This window comes from Chiloscyllium plagiosum, unplaced genomic scaffold (genome assembly GCF_037043375.1).
Source record: "Chiloscyllium plagiosum isolate Xiang-an unplaced genomic scaffold, Cpla_swu_hap1 HiC_scaffold_27, whole genome shotgun sequence".
NCBI classification, from domain to species: domain Eukaryota; kingdom Metazoa; phylum Chordata; class Chondrichthyes; order Orectolobiformes; family Hemiscylliidae; genus Chiloscyllium; species Chiloscyllium plagiosum.
Genome location: NW_028270165.1, coordinates 36,193,006 through 36,212,551, shown reverse-complemented (window position 1 = coordinate 36,212,551; position 19,546 = coordinate 36,193,006). Strand labels below are relative to the sequence as shown.

Sequence of the window (19,546 nt, the reverse complement as noted above, 5' to 3'; positions counted from 1 at the left end):
GTATCTACAAACATAATTCTGCAAATGCAAATTCACCCCATAGTCTTATCTATGTGTGCATGCATGAGAGTGAGTGAATGTGTGCATACACGTGAGTCTGGTGAGAGAGTGTGTGTTTGCGTGTGTGCATGCTTGGTAAAGTGAGAGTGTGCAGGAGTATAAGTCTTTGAGAGGATGTGTGTGTGGGTGTGCATCTGAGAGAGCGCGTATATCTGAGAGGGTGCCTGTGTGAGTATGTGAGAATGTATGGCTGTGTGTGAGAGACAGAGAGACAGAATGTGTACAGTGTAATGGGGTCACCTGTAATGTAACATGAACCCAAGATCCTGGTGAAGGCCATCCTCATGGGTTCCAAACTTGGCTATCAGTCTCTGCCCGGCCACGAGAAATGATTAAGCAGTTACACAATAGATACGGGAGAGGGCAGGGTGAGACTTGTCTTTCAATTTGCAAAAGGTGGAAGGCTCTGGATGATGTGATCTAGGGCAACCACAACTTGGAGGACCTTCGGCTCAGAGAGGTGGAGCTGGAAGCCAGTTTGCTGACACGCTGGGAAGGCAAGGCGGAAAGTTAATCAGATGTTTTTTATTCCGTGAGATGGTCTTTCCCTCCGTACAGAGCCTTCCGATGGGGTCCGTGGACAGGGTCAGGAGGGTGTGAGCCCGGGTCAGGCAGGTAAAGGGGATCTGAGAGAGGGCTGGGGGGGGAACTAACTGTGGGGTGGTGGGAGTAAGAACAACGTTAGGGAGGGGGAGATAAGTGACAGAATAGTGATGGGGATTGCAGTTGGCAGCAGAAGCACAGCTGGCATCAGAATCTGGTGCCAGGATTCAGGAACCGCTGTGCTCTGGGCTGGAGAAGTGGGAAAGGGAGGTGCAATGGGTGTGGTCCAACGATGTCAGCAGGACACAGCCTCTGCTGAGGGCGCATGAGAAGTTAAAAGCTGCAAAGACAAAGCAGAACCTCAAAGCACTGGGTGGGGTGGTGGCTCAGTGGTTAGCAATGCTACTTAATAACGCCAGGAGCCTGGGTTTGATTCCACCCTTGGGTGACTGTGTGAAGTTTGGCATGTTCTCCCCCTTGTGTCTGTGTTGGTTACCTCTGGGTGTTCTGGCTTCCTCCCACAGTCCAAAGATCTGCACTTTCGGGTGGATCAGGTGTGCTAAAGTGTGCAGGAGAGCTTGCATCTTTTAGGATGACCATGTTAGTTTCGATTCCTTCATTTGTGAATCCCAGAACTTTTTTAAATTTACATTCTCAAGATAGCTTTTAACAGTAGGTGTCATCTCAGCTCAGATAATGCATTGAAGGTGAGACATAAAGTCTGTGTCCCAATGTTAGGTCAGACTGATTCTATTTCTAAAGCGGGAGCTACAGAATCTTACATGGATTTATGCAATTTTTGAGTAATTCGGAATAGAATGGACTTCTGCAAGGAAGTGTACAAACAACTGACCAGGAACACGACAGGCAACTTCCAACTGATCTGACCAAAGAGCACAACCGTGAACTGACAGCATTCATCAAGACTTCTGATCCAATCCTTCCAGAAGTTCAGCACCCACGGACTAGTTGAATCCGTGGACATGTCAGTACTCTACACCAGCATTCCTCACGATGATGGCATCACAGTAACAGCCTCAGTACTCAATACCAACAACTGCCAATCTCTGAGCACTGTCCTACAACTCATCCACTTCATCCTTGACTACAACATTTTCACCTTTGTCAACCAGTTCTTCATCCAGACACATGGAACAGCCATGGGGACCAAATATGCACCCCAGTATGCCAACATTTTCACGCAGAGGTTCGAACAAGGCTTCGTTTCTGCACAGGACCTCCAACCAACACTATACATCAGATATATTGATGATATTTCTTCCTGTGGACCCATGGTGAGGAGTCACTGAAACAACGATATTGTGACATTAACAAGTTTCATCCCACTATCACATTCACCACACTCTTTAGTATCTGTCTCATTTTTGAACACATGCAGCTCTATCAAGGATGGATATCTCAGCACTTCTCTGTACCGCAAACCCATGGATAACCTGACAGTGCTATACTTCTCTAGTGAAACATATTAAAACAGCCACCCCCTCTGGATAAGCCCTTCGCATACATCGGATCTGTTCAGGTGAGGAGGAACATGACAGACACATGGAAGTACACAAGCATGCTCTCATAAGAACGGGGTACAATGTTCAACTCATCAACTGCCAGTTCCAATGTGTCACAGCAAGAAACTGTAATGACTTCCTTTGGGAGACAGACATGAGCTGCAACCATTGTTTATCCTTTGTTGTCCAATACTTCTCAGGAGCCGAAACACTACGCAATGTTCTTCACAGCCTGCAGCACATTATTGATGAGGATGAGCACCTCACCAAGACCTTCCCCATGCCTCCACTTCCCGCCTTCAAACAACTGCCAAACTTTAAACAGATAATTGTTCGCAGCAAACTGCCTGGCCTTCAGCACAACACGATACAACTCTGCCATGGCAGATAATGAAAGACGTATCAGAATGTTGACACGATTACCACCATTACACGTGGGGACACCACCCGCCATGAGTGCAGTAGGTACTCATGTGACTCAGCCAACATTGTTTATCTCATATGCTGCAGGCAATGATGCCCTGAGTCTTGGTATATTGGTGAGACCGAGCAGAGGCTACAGCAACAGATGAATGGACACTGCACAACAATCACCAGCCAGGAGTGTTCCCTCCCAGTCGGGGAACACTACAGCGGTCCGGGGCATTCAGCCTTGGACCTTCGGGTGACTATCCTTCAAGGTAGACTTCAGGATAGGCAACAAGGGAAAGTGGCTGGGCAGAGGCTGATAGCCAAGTTCGGTACCCATTGAGACGGCCTCAACCGGAACCTTGGGTTCATGTCACACTACACTATACATTCTCTCTCTCTCTCATACACACACACACGCGCGCGCGCGCATGCATTCACACACACCCTCTCACAGACTTATACTCCATTATACACTCTCTCTCACACACACACCCACACACCCACACCCTCTCAGACTTATACCCCATTACACTCTCTCACACACACATGATCACTTGGTTTCTCCTGCACACACACACACAAACACACACACACACATAAAAGTTTGTGGGTTGAATTTGTACTTGCAGAATCGCATTTTATTTTGCTCAAAAACTCATACACGTAAGATTCTGTAATACAACGATAGAAATAGAATCCGTCTGACCTAACATTGGGACACAGACAGACTTTAACTTAACACCTTCAATGCATTATCTGATTGAGATGACACCTATTGTTAAAAGCTAGCTTGATAACGTAACTTTTGAAAAGTTTTAGGATTTAAATGTGAAGGAATCGAAACGAACATGATCATTCTAAAAAATGGTAGAGGTAAGCTAAAGTTGTTTAATATTCCATCCCATGACACTGCAATCCTGTTGCTATAAAGTCTGTGTGTTATGATTCTGCTCCACAACCAACGATGAAGGAGCAGCGCTTCGAAAACTAGTGATTCCAAATAAACCTGTCGGGCTATAACCTGGCATTGTGTGATTTTTAACTTTGAAAATCTGCAGTAATACCAACATCTCCATATTGCGCATGCTACTCGGTGTCAGCAACGCAGTGCGCATGTTCCACGGTGTCAGCAAACTATTACGCATGCTCACGCAAGAAGCGGAAACACTCCGTGACCTTGTTTTGATGGACCAATGAGAAGCTCTGGAGGACCGGATGTAGACTGGTCCTCCTGCCAATCACAGCAAAACCATCGTCTGGATGCGCAAGTAGGACCATGTGTTTCTGGGCTGGTTGTTGCTGCTCCTCTCTCTCTGAATGAAGATTGAGCTTCACCCCAGACTGCAACTTCCTTCCTCTCTCCAACATCTGTGAGTACAGCACACTCTTTTCTCACCCCCTTTTCCATTCCGGGGTTGAGCTGTTGACTTGCAGGAACTGAAGGGAAACGGAGTGAATCCAGGGAGGGGACAGAATCTGGGAAAGTTAGTCCAGGTCTTTTTTTCAATGGCAAATACAGGAGAATTGACATTTCAGGCTCGAGCCTTTCATTAGCAATGAAGTGTGGATGAACAAAGGGGCCTCTGCGTCCTTCTAATCCAGTCAATGCAAGTTGTCAGACAGGTGCAGCAAGTAGTGAGCAAGGCAAGTGGTATATCAGCAAGAGGAATTGAGTTCAGAAGTGGGGACGCCGTCCAGCAGTTTGGGCGTAATTGAATATATCCAAGGCTGAGTTCATCTGATTTTTGAACAACAAAGAAGTGATGATTATGGGGGAGACAAGACCAGTACAGATCACTTACTATGCTGACTATGTTCTCAAACTAAACTGGACCCACCTGCCTGTGTTTAACCTATATCCCTCTGAACCTTTTATATTGGAGTCATAGAGATGTACAGCACAGAAACAGACCCTTCGGTCCAATTTGTCCATGACTATCAGTTATCCTAATCTAGTCTATTTGCCAGCCCTGGGCCATATCCCTCGAACCCCTTCTATTATAGACCAATCCAAATGCCTCTTAAATTCTGTAATTATACCAGTCTCCACCACATCCTCTGGCTGGTCATTTCATATATGCACTACTGTGTGAAAAGGCTCCCCTTTGAGCTCTTTTATGTCTTTCCCCGTTCGCCCAAAACCTTTAGTTCTGCACTACCCCACCCCAGGGAGAAGACTTTGTCTATTTACCCTATCCATGCCTCTCATGACTTTATAAACCTCTAAGGTCATCCCTCAGCCTCCGACGCTCCAGGGAAAACAGCTGCAGCCTATTCAGCCTCTCCCGAGAGCTAATTTTTTTCAAACCTGGCAACATGCTGGTAAATCTTTTCTGAACCCTTTCAAGTTTCACACCGTCCTTCTGATGGGCAGGAGACCAGAGTTGCATGCAATATTCCAAGCACGCAATATTCCAAATGTGGTCTCACCAATGTCCTGTAGAGCTGCAACATCACCTACCTCCCAACTCCTTTACTCAGTGCTGTAACCGATAAAGGAAAGCATACCAAATACTGCCTTCACTATCCTATCTACCTGGGACTCGACCTTCAAGGAACTATGAACCTGCACTCCAAGGTCTCTTTATTCAACAACACTCCCCAGGACCTTATACACTTTATGCTAAGTCCTACTTTGATTTGCTTTTCCAAAATCCAGCACTTCACATTTATTTAAATTAAACTTCATCATTCATATACTAATCCAAATGTATTTTAAATGTTCTAACTGTATCTGCATCCACCCCTTTGTCTGGAAATTCATTCCACACACAAACCACTCTCTGGGGGGAAGAAAATGGCGACCCTCATGTCCTTTTAAAATCTTTCTCCTCTCTCTCTTTCAAAATTTGCTCCGTAATCCTGACCCCCAGCCGAGAGAGAGGATTTTGGCCGTTCAACTGATCTATACCCCTCACGATGTTATAATCCTCCTCTGCTCCAGTGGAAAAATTTCCAGCTTATTAACCTGAATGTAGGTATATTCATGGCAGGTCAGGCAGCATCAGAGGAGCTACCTGATCTGCTGTGCTTTTCCAGCACCACTCTAATCTAGACTCTGGTTTCCAGCATCTGCAGTCCTTGTTTTTACCTTTTATGTCGGTATACTCGGATCTACTTATGATCTGTTCAATGCTAGTGCAAGCTCGACAGGCTAAATGGCCTATTCCTGCTCCCAATTTGCACACTCCTAGTCCAGAACAACAAGAGACCATAAAACACAGGAGCAGAAATTAGGCCTCTCAGCCCATCAGGGGTGCTGCACTATTCAGTTCTGGCTGATAAGTTTCTCAATCCCATTCTCCCACTTTCTCCCTGTAACCCTCGATCCCCTTGATACTCAAGAACCTATCTATCTCCATCTTAAATCTACTCAGTGACCTGGCCTCCACAGCCTTCTGTAGCAATGAATTCCACATATTCACCACTCACCGGCTGAAAATGTTTCGCCTTATCTTTGTTCTAAAAGATATTCCTTTTACTCTGATGCTGTGCCGTCGGGTCCTAGACTCTCCTACCAATAGGAACATCTTCCCCATGTGCACTTTGTCCAGGCCATTCAGAATTCTGTCTGTTCCAATTAGATCTCCACCTCCCCCGAGTGTGGGCCTGTTAATCAGCATGAACCACACCCTTCAGGATGAGTTACAGCAGGAATTAGGTTCAGCAAAGTCAGAACGGAGGGAGTGTGTGTGGGATGGAGATTCTCAGCTTTTAGGGGATGAGAGAGGAAATAAAGTTCAATATAAATTCGAATTGATTGGATGGGCTGATGGGCCAAGGAGTGGCAAAATGAGTTTAATTTAGATAAATGTGAGGTGTTACATTTTGAAAGGCAAATCAGGGCACGACTTACATAGTTAATGGGGAGTGTTGCTAAACAGTGTCCTTGCAGGTTCATAATTCCTTGAAAGTGGAATTGCAGGGAGACAGGATTGTGAAGAAGGCATTTGGTACGCTTTTCTTTATTGGTCAGAGCATTGAGTACAGGGGTTGGGAGGTCATGTTAGGCCACTTTTGGAAAACTGTGCAATTCCAGTTGCCCTCCTCTGGAAGAACGCTGTGAAACTTAAAAGCGTTCAGAAAAGATTTACAAAGATGTAGACAGAGTTGGAGGGTTTGAGCGATAGGAAGATGCTGAATACGCCAGGGATAATTTCCCTGTAGCATTAGAGGCTGATGGGTGACCTTACAGAAGTTTATAAGGGGTATGGATCGGTTGGATAGACAAAATCCTTTCCCCATGGTAGGCAACTTCAAACCTAGAGGGCATAGGATTCACGTGAAAAGGGAAAGATTTAAAACGGACCTGAGGGGCAACTTTTTCACACAGAGGGTAGTGCATGTTTGGAATGAGCTGCCAGAGGAAGTCGTGGAGGTTGCTACAATTACAACATTTAAAAGGCATCTGGATGGATATGTAAATAAGAAGGATTTAGAGGGATACAGGCCAAATGCTGGCAAATGGAATTAGATGAGTTTAGGATATCTGGTCGGCATGGATGAGTTGGACCGAAGGTTCTGTTTCTGTGCTGTATGACTTTAATCATCTTGTGTGAAAGCAGAAGTGTTGTTGTGAAGATTGGACTTTCAGAGCAGCTTTCAAAGATGTTTTGCCTTTACTGGAAGCAGAAGTGACAATGAAATCTTTCATTGGTGAGACAGCAACTGAGTACGTGAGTACGCCTAGGATTTTGGTGGAAAGTAGGAATTCATTACTGTGGGGGTGAAGTGCTTTAAGGCTTACCAGCAGTAAGGACAGTGTGCTGATTGGGGTGCCCAGTGAAGGGTTAGGTGGAATTTTGAGTTAAACTGCTCATTTCTGCCAGCCTCCAACATTGTATTTCCAATGTTGTCCATCAGAAGGAGCGGTGAATCAGTAACTGGTATTGTTAGAAGCCTTACGATTTTCAGTACTGCAGGAATGGCATTGTTTCATCAGCATTGTAAACGTTACTGGCAGCAGAGGGAGGTGTGGGCTGTATTTACTAGAAACAATTAAGCATTTAGATAACGTACATACGAGAGGGCAGGGTGGGATTTGTCTTTCGATTTGCAGAAGGTGGGAGATTCTGGGAGCTGTGATCTGAGGCAAACACAACTGCGGTAAATCATAGAAGCCCTACAGTGTGGAAGCTGCATACTCAGCCCATCAAGTCCATTCTGACCCCTCCGAAGAGCATCCTGCTCATACACCCCTCGCGCCCCCACCCCTTAGGGAATCAAGAGTTTGAGATAACACAAGTAAGAAGAGCTGAGATGATGGATAGATCAGCCACGATCTTAATAAATGGTGAAGCAGGCTCAACAGGCCAAACGGCCTACTCCTACTTCTATTACTATGAAACAATAACCCTGCATTTCCCATTGGCTAACCCACCTAACCTGTACATCCCTGGGCACTATGGGCAATTTAGCATGGCCAATCCAAATCAAGGTTGGTAAGCAATGTAGTGATGTGGAAAATGGACGTCAGAGAAAAATAGAAAGGAACAAGGAGAATAAACGAACCAGCAATTAATACTGGATTCAAAAGATTACAAACAATAAAACTAAAAGCTCAGTATCTGAATGTGTGCTTGTTATGAAGGGGTAGAGGTACTGCACCTTGAAGGGAGTTAAAACGCTGAGCAGAACAAAATGTTCTAAACAAGATGAGAATGTAATATTTGTTCAACACAAATAGAGCAACTGGGTTGCCATGAGGCACAAACAAATTCAAATTTGGCCAATCAGTTGAAATTTTGCCCCAAAATACCAAAGTCCAATCAAGTTTGAATTAAGTATTTTGAGAATATTAACACCAATAAAATGATCCGATGTTTTGGACTATAAAACCAGGCATTTTTATGAGTTTTAATACTCTGTGTTGGACAGAAAGAGTAAAGTTGTTAATTCTTACTTTAAATATTGACCTCTGGGATAGTACTTTGCCTCTCAAACTTTTACATATTACTGCGTGGGGTGAATCATTTCTGTGTTTCTGGTTTAATTTAGCAGAGGGGGTTACTCTGTGTCGTAATAGCGCTGCAACGTAACAAAAGTGAATGAATTGACTGCACACATTGAAGAGAATAATTATGATCTGGGACTCCTTACAGAGACATAGCTTCAGGATGACAAGGATTGGATCTTAAATATTGAGGGGAGATGTGGCATTCAAGTCGAATGGGAAGCTAGGTAAAGGTAGCGGGTTGACGCTGCTAATCAAAGCACTGATCACAGGGTAGTCTGGTGTCAGCTCGGATTTCAGGTCCTGGTTTCTTTGTCCTCTATTGATCTCCCTGTTCCCACACAGTTGTTGTCCGTTCACATCTCTGCTTCATTTCTGCTGAAGCTTTAACCTCCTTTGACACCTTCCGGAACAATAAATCATTCAGTCAATCAAAATCCAACCTACAATCTCCCAGCCTGTCAACCATCCAGACACAGAGTATCATACCAGAAAATATAACACAAAAGGCGAAAAGTTAGAATTAAATAGGTGCTTGTGTCTGTTCATTGGCAAGCAACCTAGAAATAGGGGTCTGCCAGGATTCTTATCGTGCCCTGATTGAAGAATTGTCTCTCCCTTACATCTAAGTATTAGTACCCAGCTACGATTTATAACAATATTTACATCAACAGAAATAAAGCATCTGTTATGCAATAGACATAGAGATATACAGTATGGAACTACACTTTTACTCTCTCTCGTGTGTGCGCGCGCGCGTGCACACACACACACCGAGGTCTATGGGGTGAATTTGTATTTGCAGATACCATCTATTTTGCTCAAAAAATGCACAATCTGCAGGCAGAGAATACATGGAATATTTTATAAATTCCACTTTGGAAATAGAACCAGTCTGACTCAAAAACTGGGATACAGACAGACTCTGGCCTCACACCTTTAATGCATTGCCTGAGCTAAGTTGTCATCTTTTCTTATAAAACCTTAAGTTATCTCGAGTAGGTGTCTTATAAGAAGTTTTGGGGTTTACATATTAATGACACCAGCAACTCATTCTAAAGATGAAAGACTTTACAATTCAGGTTTCTTCAATGTATCATTTCAGTGGCATGACTCTGTAATGTTTTGCTGTAAACTCAGTGTCTTATGATCTTAGACTCCACAACTAACTGATGAAGGAGCAGCGCTCCGAAAGCTAGTGCTTCCAAATAAACCTGTTGGACTGGCATCATGTGATTTTTAGCTTTGCCCAGGTTAAGGTGGATTGGCTCTGCTAAATTACCCATGGTGCTCAGGGTTTTGCAGGTGTGGGAGAATTGTTAGAAGCGATTTGATTCCACCTTCTCCTGACTGTCTGTGTAAACTTTGGTATGTTCTCCCCCTCTGTCTGCGCGGGTTACCTCTGGGTGCTCCGGTTTCGGATGGATCGGCTGTGCGAAAGTGTCCAGGGATGTGCAGGTTAGAGTGGGTTCGCCATGGGGAACTGCAGGGCTGTAGAGTAAGTTGATGAGTCTGGGTGGGATGCTGTGTGGAAGGTCGGTGTGAATTTGATAGGTGAAATGGCCTGCAGGGATTATATAATTCTTCTCCTTTAGCCATATGTGGATTGAGAAATGACCTGCTGTGGGAGGAGTAGGCTCCAGTTCATGGGACACTGCCCCAGTCCTGGGGAAGGTGGGAATTGTGCTGTCTCTCTCCCCATCCACTGCCCCCATCCATTCTCTGTCACCCCGCAACTCTCGGCCCCCCATTTTCTCTCTCTCACCCTCATTCTCTTCCTCCACCCTTTGACCCCCGAGTCTTTCCTTTCCGCCCCCACCACCCTCTGTTCCCCCCAGTCTCTCAATGGCCCCCACACTCTGTCACCCTGTCCATTCTGTCTCTCTTCCAACTTCCACTGAACTTTCTCATGCCTCGAGCTCTCTTTGATCGCTGTATCAAGCTCTTAGAAGAGAGAGAGAGAGAGAGAGAGAATGGTTGGTGATGAAACTGCCTGGGAGATGGGGGTGCACGAGAAATTGCTGATCTTTCAAATTGAGAATAGCTAAAATAATATATTCAGAAACAGCATTAAAGTTTGAACGCATGTTCAATTTTATATGAAGACAAAGCTGCAGCCATCTTTCTCAAACGTGCTTTGAACTATGTGCAGTTGAGGACAGGCTGTTCGGGGTGAATGAGGCTTTTGCTCGAAATGTCAATTTTCCCGAAATGTCAATTTTCCTGCTCCTCGGATGTTGCCTGACCTGCTGTGCTTTTCCAGCACCACATTCTTGACTCTAATCTCCAGCATCTGCAGTACTCACTTTCTCCTGTTAGGGGTGAATGGCCGATTCCTAGTCTTGAAAAATTGGTTCTGTTGGAAGGTGTAGAGGTGTATTCTACCTTCAAGAGAATTGAAAAGCGAGCAGAACCACCTGACATAGCACCGGTGGCACAGTGGTTAGCACTGCTGCCTCACAGCGCCAGAGATCCGGGTTCAATTCCCACCTCAGGTTACTGACGGGTGGAGTTTGCACATTCTCCCCGTGTCTGCGTGGGTTTCCTCCGGGTGCTCCGGTTTCCTCCCACAGTCACAAAGATATGCAGGTTAGGTGAATTGGCCATGCTAAATTGCCTGTACCGTTAGGTTAGGGGTATGGGTGGGTTGCGCTCAGCGGGGCGGTGTGGACTTGTTGGGCCAAAGGGCCTGTTTCCATACTGTTAGTAATCTAATCTAATCAAACGTTCTGAACAAGGTAACAATTTAACATTTGGTCCAACAGCTCAGTAGCTGGGTTGCCTGGAGACAAAAACATACTCAATTTTGGCCAATCGATTTAAATCTTGCCCCAAAATACTGAATTCCAATCAAGTTTGAATTTAGTATTTTGAGAGTATTGGTTAGCACTGCTGCCTCACACCACCAGGGTCGATTCCAGCCTTGGGTGACTGACTGTGTGGAGTTTGCACATTCTCCCCGTGTCTGCTTGGGTTTGCTCTGGGTGCTCCAGTTTCCTCCCACAGTCCAAAGATGTGCAGGTCAGGTGAAGTGGCTATGCTATATTGCCCGTAGTGTTAGGTGCATTCGTCAGAGGGAAATGGGTCTGGGTGGGTTACTCTTTGGAGTGTCAGTGTGGACTGGTTGGGCCGAAGGGCTTGGTTCCGCACTGTAGGGAATTTAATCTAATCTAATATTAACACCAATTAAATGATTTGATGCTTTGGAGTACAAAATCCAAAAAAAAAATTGAACAGTTACAGGAGAACTGTCAAAAGACCAACAAATGTAGGCTGCTAGTGAGAACTCCTGAGAGGTATCTGTCCAGAGAAGGAGTCTGCACAGAGAAAAAACATCGACACTGACCTGGAGAGCAAATCTACAGAGGAAGGTACAAAGAGAAGATTTAACAGCTGGCTGGTTTGAAGTTTGAATCTTTCAGTAAATCTTAATCAGGGGTTTTTATTGGACTGGTATCGTACAGGGGAAGGTAGAAGATAGGTTAGAGACAAGAGTTGTAAATAGTTGTTAATTAATTATTCTCCGTTCGACTGTAATAAATAAAGTTGTTAATTTTAACTTTAAATACTGACCTTTGGGAATAGTTTCTTGGTTCTTGAATTTTCACAGATTACCGCATGGGTTAAACCTTCTCTATGTTGCTGGTTTAAATTAGGTGGGGGAGGTTGCACCCAATGTTTTAAAATTTGAGGGCTTTTGAAGTGGTTCAGACAGATTTGAATAGATTTGGCGGTACAAAAAATCCCAGCAGATTTAAACACTTGCAAGTTAGTGTCCTAGATGATTAAATAAAACTTTAAATAGTGACTTTTAGAAACAGTTCCTTACCTCTTGAAATTTCACATTACCACATCGGGTAAATCTTTTTTGGGTTTAAATTAGTCGGGGTGGGGGGAGGGGTCCAATCCGTGTCATAACAGTTCTGACTATGTAGAAATAGAGTAGTGGAGCGTGGAAACAAACTGTTTGTTCCGTGCCAATCATATATCCTAAATTAATCTAGGCCCATTTGCCAGCTCTTGGCCCATATCCCTCCAAACCTTCCTGTTCATATACCCATCCAGATGCCTTTTGAATATTGTAATTGTACCAGCCTCCACCACTTCCTCTGGGAGCTCATTCAATCCACGCACCACCTGCTGCGCAAAATAGTTGCCCTTTAGGTCCCTTTTAGTCCTTTCCCCTCTCACCCTCATATAAATCAATTGCTGCTTTTTCTGAACAGGCTCAGTGGCTGGCATTGCTGCCTTATAGCGCTTCGGACCCGGGTTTGATCCCAGTCTCGGGCAACTGTCTGAGCGGAGTTTGCACATTCTACCTGTGTCTGCGTGGGATTCCTTTGGTGCTCCGGTTTCTCCCCACAATCCAAAGATGTGCAGGTTTGGAGAGGGCACTTGTGGGGAATTAACTTTCACACTTTTTTTCTACTCCTTAGGTCCCTTTTAAATCTTTCCCCTCTCACCTTCAACCTATGCCCTCCAGTTTGGGAGTCCCCTACCCTGAGGAAAAGATGAGTAGTCAAATAAAATGCAAAAGGAATAAAATGTCGAGCCGCAAGATAAATATAAAATGTCGCTCCAGCCTTTCTTGTCTCCGAGTGTCATTGGGCACAAAACCTGTCAGTAACACCAGCAACGTCACAGAGCATGTTGCGCATGCTCCTCGGTGACAACACACACTGCGCGTGATCTTCTTTTGTTGGGCCAATAGGAAGCCCTGGAGGACCGGAAGGAGCGTAGTCCTCCTGCTAATCAGAGATACCCATATTGTGTGTGTCACTCTCTCTCAATCACAATTAATGGAGGGGAGAGATTCTGGAAAAGTTGGGCCAGGTCTGTGTCTCAGTTGGCAAACTCATGGAAAATGCAGTACCACGATGTGAAGTGATAGCATTCCCTGTGGGGGGTGGGGAGGGAAAGCAGAAAGGAGATGCATTGTTTAAATGGTGATATATTGGGATGTGGAGAAAGTGAGGACCGCAAATGTTGGAGATCAGAGCCAAAAAGTGTGGTGATCGAAAAGCACAGCAGATGAGGCAGCATCCGAGGAGCAGGAGAGTCAGCGTTACAGGAATGAGCCCTTCATCAGGAATGTGTATAAAGGGGCCTCAGCGTCCTTCCATACCAGTCAATGCCAGTTGTCAGATAGGTGCAGCAAGCAATGAGCAAGGCAGGTGTTATCTTAGCAAGAGGAATTGAGTTCAGAAGTGGGGATGACTTCCTGCAGTTATGGGATCATTGAATATATTCAAGGCTGAGTTCATCTGATTTTGGAACAATAAAGAAGTGAAATGTTTATGGGGGAAGGCAAGGAAATGGTTTTCAGACCATTGCAGAACAGTTACCGAGTCAAACAGCACAAAAACAGTCCCTTCAGTCCAACTACTCCATGCTATGTTCTCAAACTAATCTAATCCCATCTGCCAGTGTTTGGCCTATATCCCTCAGTCACAAAGCTGGTCCTTTTTACTAAAAGCTGGTCCTTTTACTAAAAGCTGGTCCTTCTTCTCAAGGATGCTGTGTCCTTGTTTTTTTTTTCAGAGGGGTGGTAAAAAAAAACCCGGGCTCCGAAGTGACTGGTTTAGTACAGAGATGAAAAACAGTATTGGGAGGCATTTTTGGTTATATGTGAACAGATGAGACTTGAGGCCAAAGCTTTTGTTTTCGAAGTGACCTGTACAATGAAAGGGGAGTGGTCAGTCCTGAAAGCTGAAGTCTCGTTTGGGTGAGTTAAGCAGTGGACTATGTGGAGAAAGGCTGCTAACACTGTCTCCTTCTGCCCTTCTAACTTCAATTGTAAGCCTCTGTTTCAGTTTTACTTTATTTAAGGGGTTTGTTTTTTTTTGGTACTGTTGTGAACCAGCATTGTGAAGAGTGTTAAGAGTTTCTCCACAGCTTGTACTGTACTTAATAAAGTTTGGTTGTTCACAGAAGTTGGCGTATTGCAGTGCAAGAAGTTCAAGCAAAAGAACTTAACAAAGGAACCTAAGGGATAAGTCTTTCATAAAGAAAGTGGCATGTTTAAGGAAAGAGCTGTCAGAGGAAGTGGTGGGTGCTGGTACAATTATGACATTAAAAGGTATCTGGATGAGTATACGATTAGGAAGGGTTTAGATGATATGGGCCAAATGCTGGCAAATTGGCCGAGATTAGGTTAGGTTATCTAGTTGGCACGCATGAATTAGACCGAAGGGTCTGTTTCTGTGCTACATATCTCGATCACTCTGGCTTGCCACTAACATTTGCCACATCTATATGTACAGTTTCTCTCTGGTGTCAGTGTCAATGCCTTGATATCTCATTCTTAACTGGACTGGCAGTGCTTGGAATATAATGCGGCAAAATGAGGGCAATTCACATAAAACATCCCCCTATGCACCGATAGTGGGAGCATGGGGATTCCAACCGGGGTTTACAGATACCACTTTTAAACTCTGGAGATCCAGGGGTATCTCATGTTTAGGGGATCTATTTAAAGATGGGGTCCTGATGTCTTTTGAACAGCTGTGTCAGAAATTCGGATTACCTCATGGAGACCTCTTTCGATACTTCCAAATTCGAGATTATATACAGAAGAAGACCACGTTATTAGATAGTCTTTATAAATCAGATAGAGAATGTAGTGTCCTACGACCAGTGGGGGTATCTTCCGTCAGTACTATTTATCACTTACTACATGATGAAGTATCGGGAGATATGGATAATCTGCTTAAAACATGGGATCAGGATTTGGGACTAGAAATCTCTATAGAAATGTGGAATGATATTTCGGAAAATGCTAGAAGAATTACTATCTGTAACAGAACCCAGGCTATCCAGCTGAAGATACTTCATAGGGCCCATATTGCACCGGTTCGATTGGAGATGCTCCAATTTAAATTTTGCCAATGTGTCCTATATGCAAAATAGAAGTGGGCACTCTTGTACATTGCCTATGGACATGTCATAAGATCCGGAGATATTGGACTAAAGTAGCAAGTACCCTGACAGAAATTTTAGGAACGGAAATTAAAGTGGACCCTGTATCTCTCCTCTTGGGCTTTTCGAACCTTCCCTCCCTGAACACGTACGGGAAGAGACTATTTTCTATTCTTTCTTTCGTGCAAGGAGAAATATTTTGGTGAACTGGGCGGCTGAGGGCCACCCTGGACTTTCAAATTGGCACAGATTAATCATGGAATGTATTCCCCTTGAATTCCTTACAAATATGGTGCACCGAAAGACCGAATTATTTGATAAAATATGGCAGCCCTTCTTGAATTACATAAATACAGATATTTCGGCTATCCTAACAAGGGCTTTTATTTCATTGAGATTACAAACCTGGCTGGTCCAGGGCCCCTCGGGGGAGGAATCCCGCACGAATACGGGTTTTATTACATCTGATGTTAACACATTCCGAGCGTGTAAGAGACTTAAATATACACTCTGGTTAGTTGTAGGTTAGATTAGTAGATAGTTGAGTTTTGTTTGTTTTTTTTTATTTTACGTTTTTCTTTCTGTTTTTTGTTAAATTTTGACTATTGTATATTTGAGTTAATTGTATATCAATGTTTATATCTGAGAGTTTTGTTTATTTTTGTAAACTTGTTAAAATGTTAAATTTCTAATAAAAATATCTATAAAAAAACTGGACTGGCAGTGATGACTTTTGTAATCTTTTCTTACAGACTATCTGAAGACAGAAGTTTCAAGTCAACAGATAAAGGGCTTATGTCCAAAATGTTGATTCTCCTGCTTCTCTGATGCTGCTTGCCGTGCTGCCCTTTTCCAGCGATGCAATTTTTGACTCTGACTCTCCAGCGTCTCCAATCCTCACTTTCACATCAATGTCTGATAGTTACTCAATCCATCAGGACCGCAACAATTTTTAACTATGATTCTGTGAGAAGGAGCAAAGCTTTCTTTTTGGACCCTGTTTGAGTACGGGGGTACTGGTTGAAAGACCCTACTATTGCAGCAGACTGAGTGTGCAGCCTGAAACAACTCTACTGCCTGGAAAGAAGAATTCATGGCAGGGTTGTACACGTGTGTGTGCAGCTGAAGCTTCGGCCATGGAGAAACCCGAGGAAACACGCCCTGTTGAGAAACCATAGAGTTGTGGCGACTGCGGGAAGGGCTTCCATGTCCCACCTGTCCTGGCGGTTCATCAGTGCAATCACACTGGGAAGCGGCCGTTCTCCTGCCCCGAGCGGGCAAAGGGCTTTACTTGCTCCTGTGTCCTGCTGGCCCACCAGCATATAAACACTAGTGAGAGGAAGTTTTACTGCTCCATGTGCGGGAAAGGATTCACTTGGGTGGACAACCTCCAGACCCACCAGCGATTCCACGCAGGGGAGAGGCTCTTTAGTTGCCATGAGTGCGGGAAAGTCTTCAGCAATTCCTCCAACCTGCTGACGCACCGGCGGGTCCACACGGGGGAGAGGCCATTCAGCTGCCCTGAATGCGGGAAGGCCTTCAGCGATTCCTCCAACCTGCTGAGGCACCGGCGGGTCCACACGGGGGAGAGGCCCTTCAGCTGCCCAGAGTGTGGGAAGGCCTTCAGCAAATCCTCCTCCCTGCTGGCCCATCAGCGGGTCCACACGGGGGAGCGGCCCTTTAGCTGCCCAGAATGCGGGAAGGCCTTCAGTCAATCCTCCAACCTGCTGGCCCATCAGCGGGTCCACACGGGGGAGAGGCCCTTCAGTTGCCCAGAGTGTGGGAAGGGCTTCAGTAAGTCCTCCAACCTGCTGGCCCATCAGCAGGTCCACACAGGGGAGAGGCCCTTCAGCTGCCTAGAGTGTGGGAAGGGCTTCAGTAAATCCTCGGACCTGCTGAGACACCGGCGAATCCACATGGGGGAGAGGCCCTTTGCCTGCTCTGAGTGTGCTAAGGCCTTCAGCAATTCCTCTGACCTGTTGTCCCACCAGCGGGTCCACACCAGGGAAAGGCCATTCAGCTGCCCCGAGTGCGGGGAGGGGTTCACCCACTCCTCCAAACTGCTGGCCCATCAATGGGTCCACACCTGGGGGAGGCCGTTTGCCTGCCCCGACTGCGGGCGGAGGTTCACATTGTCTTGCAACTTGCGGAGGCACCAGTGCATTCAACAATCAGATTCCACCAGTGACGCTGCAGTGGATCACCCCCAGGGCTGAACCTCCTGCCCATTCTGACAGTGGGTGCAGTGGGCTTTTGTGTTTTGTGCTGGACTCACCCCCACCAAGCCCACCTACGTGGCTCAGAGGTGGCATGGTGACTCTGTGGTTAGTACCACTGCCTCATGATGCTGACCTGGGTTCAATGTCACCCTTGGGGAGACAGTCTGTGTGTAGCTTTCACATTGCACGCCCCACGTCTGTATGGGTTACCTCTGAGTGCTCTGGTTTCCTTCCCCTGGTCTAAAGGTGTGCAGGTTAGGATGAATTGGCCCATCTAAATTGTCCCATAGTGTTCAGGGATGTGTAGGTGTGGTGCATTAGTTGGGGTAAATGTAGAGGAATAGAGATAGGGGAATGGCTGGGTTACTCTGCGGAGGGCCAGTGTGGACTTGTTGGGCCAAAGGACCTGTTTCCATACTGTAGGGAATCTAATCTTTTAAAAAAAAAGAATTCCTCCAAGCAATCTTGATAAAATATGCCGAGTTGGACAAAGTATCCCATCAAGTTTGAGTTGAAGTAGTCAGAAGTGACACGACACCATGTTACAGTGCAACAAGTTTATTTGAAATCACAAGCTTTAGGAGCATTGCTCTTTCATGAGTGCTGCTCCTTCATCACTTCATCTGGTGCCGTGTGACTTCTGACCTTGTCCACCCCAATTCAACACCAGCACCTCCGCATCAGAGTTGACGAATGAGATTGGATTTTATTCGGCCTGATTGTGAGATGTTCCATTTGGAAACTCAAAACTGTCTGACCAACAAAGAGATGCAAATCATAGAGTCCTACAGCAGGAGACAGTCCCTTCGGCCCAACATGGTCCACACCGACCAAACTGTCCATCAACACTAAGCCCATTTCCCTGCAGTTGGCCCATTTCCTACCATACCTTTCCTATCCACGTATTTGCCCAAATGCCTTTTAAATGTTGTTAATGTACACACTTCCGCTGGCATCTCATTCCATATGTGTACCACCGTCTGCGTGAAAAGAAACGTTGCCCCTCACATTCCCTTTTATTCTTTTTCCTCTAACCTTAAACTGATGCCCTCTAGCCCTCACTTCCCCAACCCCGTGCATTCACCCTCTCACGATCTCTTCACTTTTCTAAGGGCCTCTCTCAGACTCTTAATGCTCTAAATAAAAATATCTTAGCTTGTCCAACCTCTCCCTTTTACACAGACCCTTGATTCCTGGTAACATCCTTGTATATGTCTTCAGCACGCTTCCAAGTTTAATAACATATTTGTTATAGACACTGCCCTGTCTACCTATTTTGTTGGAAATATAGGACCTAATCCAAACTGGATAATCTGGCTGATGGGGCAGGAAAACACTTCCTTTCTTGAGAGACAAGTCTCCTGGAGAAAACTGTCTGGCTTACTGATCTACTGACCCTCAGTGTCCCACTGCCCTCAGTTATCTGGAGGGGTGTCCACACATTTGCCTAAGGTGGTGCTTGAAACCTTTATCATCTTTGGGATGGATCCCCATTCATTCCGTGCTATGGAGTCATGCAGCCTGGAAACAGACCCTTCAGACCAACTAGTCCATGATCCCCAACTAAACTAGTGCCACCCATCTGCTCCTGGCCTGTATCCAGTATGTTAATACTTTTGTTCATTTGTTCACCGTGAGAGTTGGATAAATAAATTGTTGATTGTTGATTTTAAAGTGTTGAGGATTTATTCTTATCACTAGAGCAGGTTACACCACTTTTCATGCTAATTTTACTGATTATTGGGTGACACGCTCCTCTGGGTGTTTCTGTTTTGAGATAGGTGTGGCTGTCAGCCTTTGCTTTATAAAAGTATTGACGTAATGTAGTGCTGAATGCAATGGAGTCAACATGAATCCCAGCCTCTCACTGTGGTTGTGGGTGAATCGTCTTAATTTGGCTCTTAACTCAGAAACTGCAC

At 45.2% G+C, this 19,546-nt stretch overlaps 1 pseudogene; it reads left to right on the top strand.

Moving 5' to 3' along the window:
- The first annotated feature begins 16,763 nt into the window (after positions 1 to 16,763).
- The window catches only part of LOC148143606 (uncharacterized), a 42,208-nt pseudogene continuing 39,425 nt past the window's right edge, over positions 16,764 to 19,546 (top strand).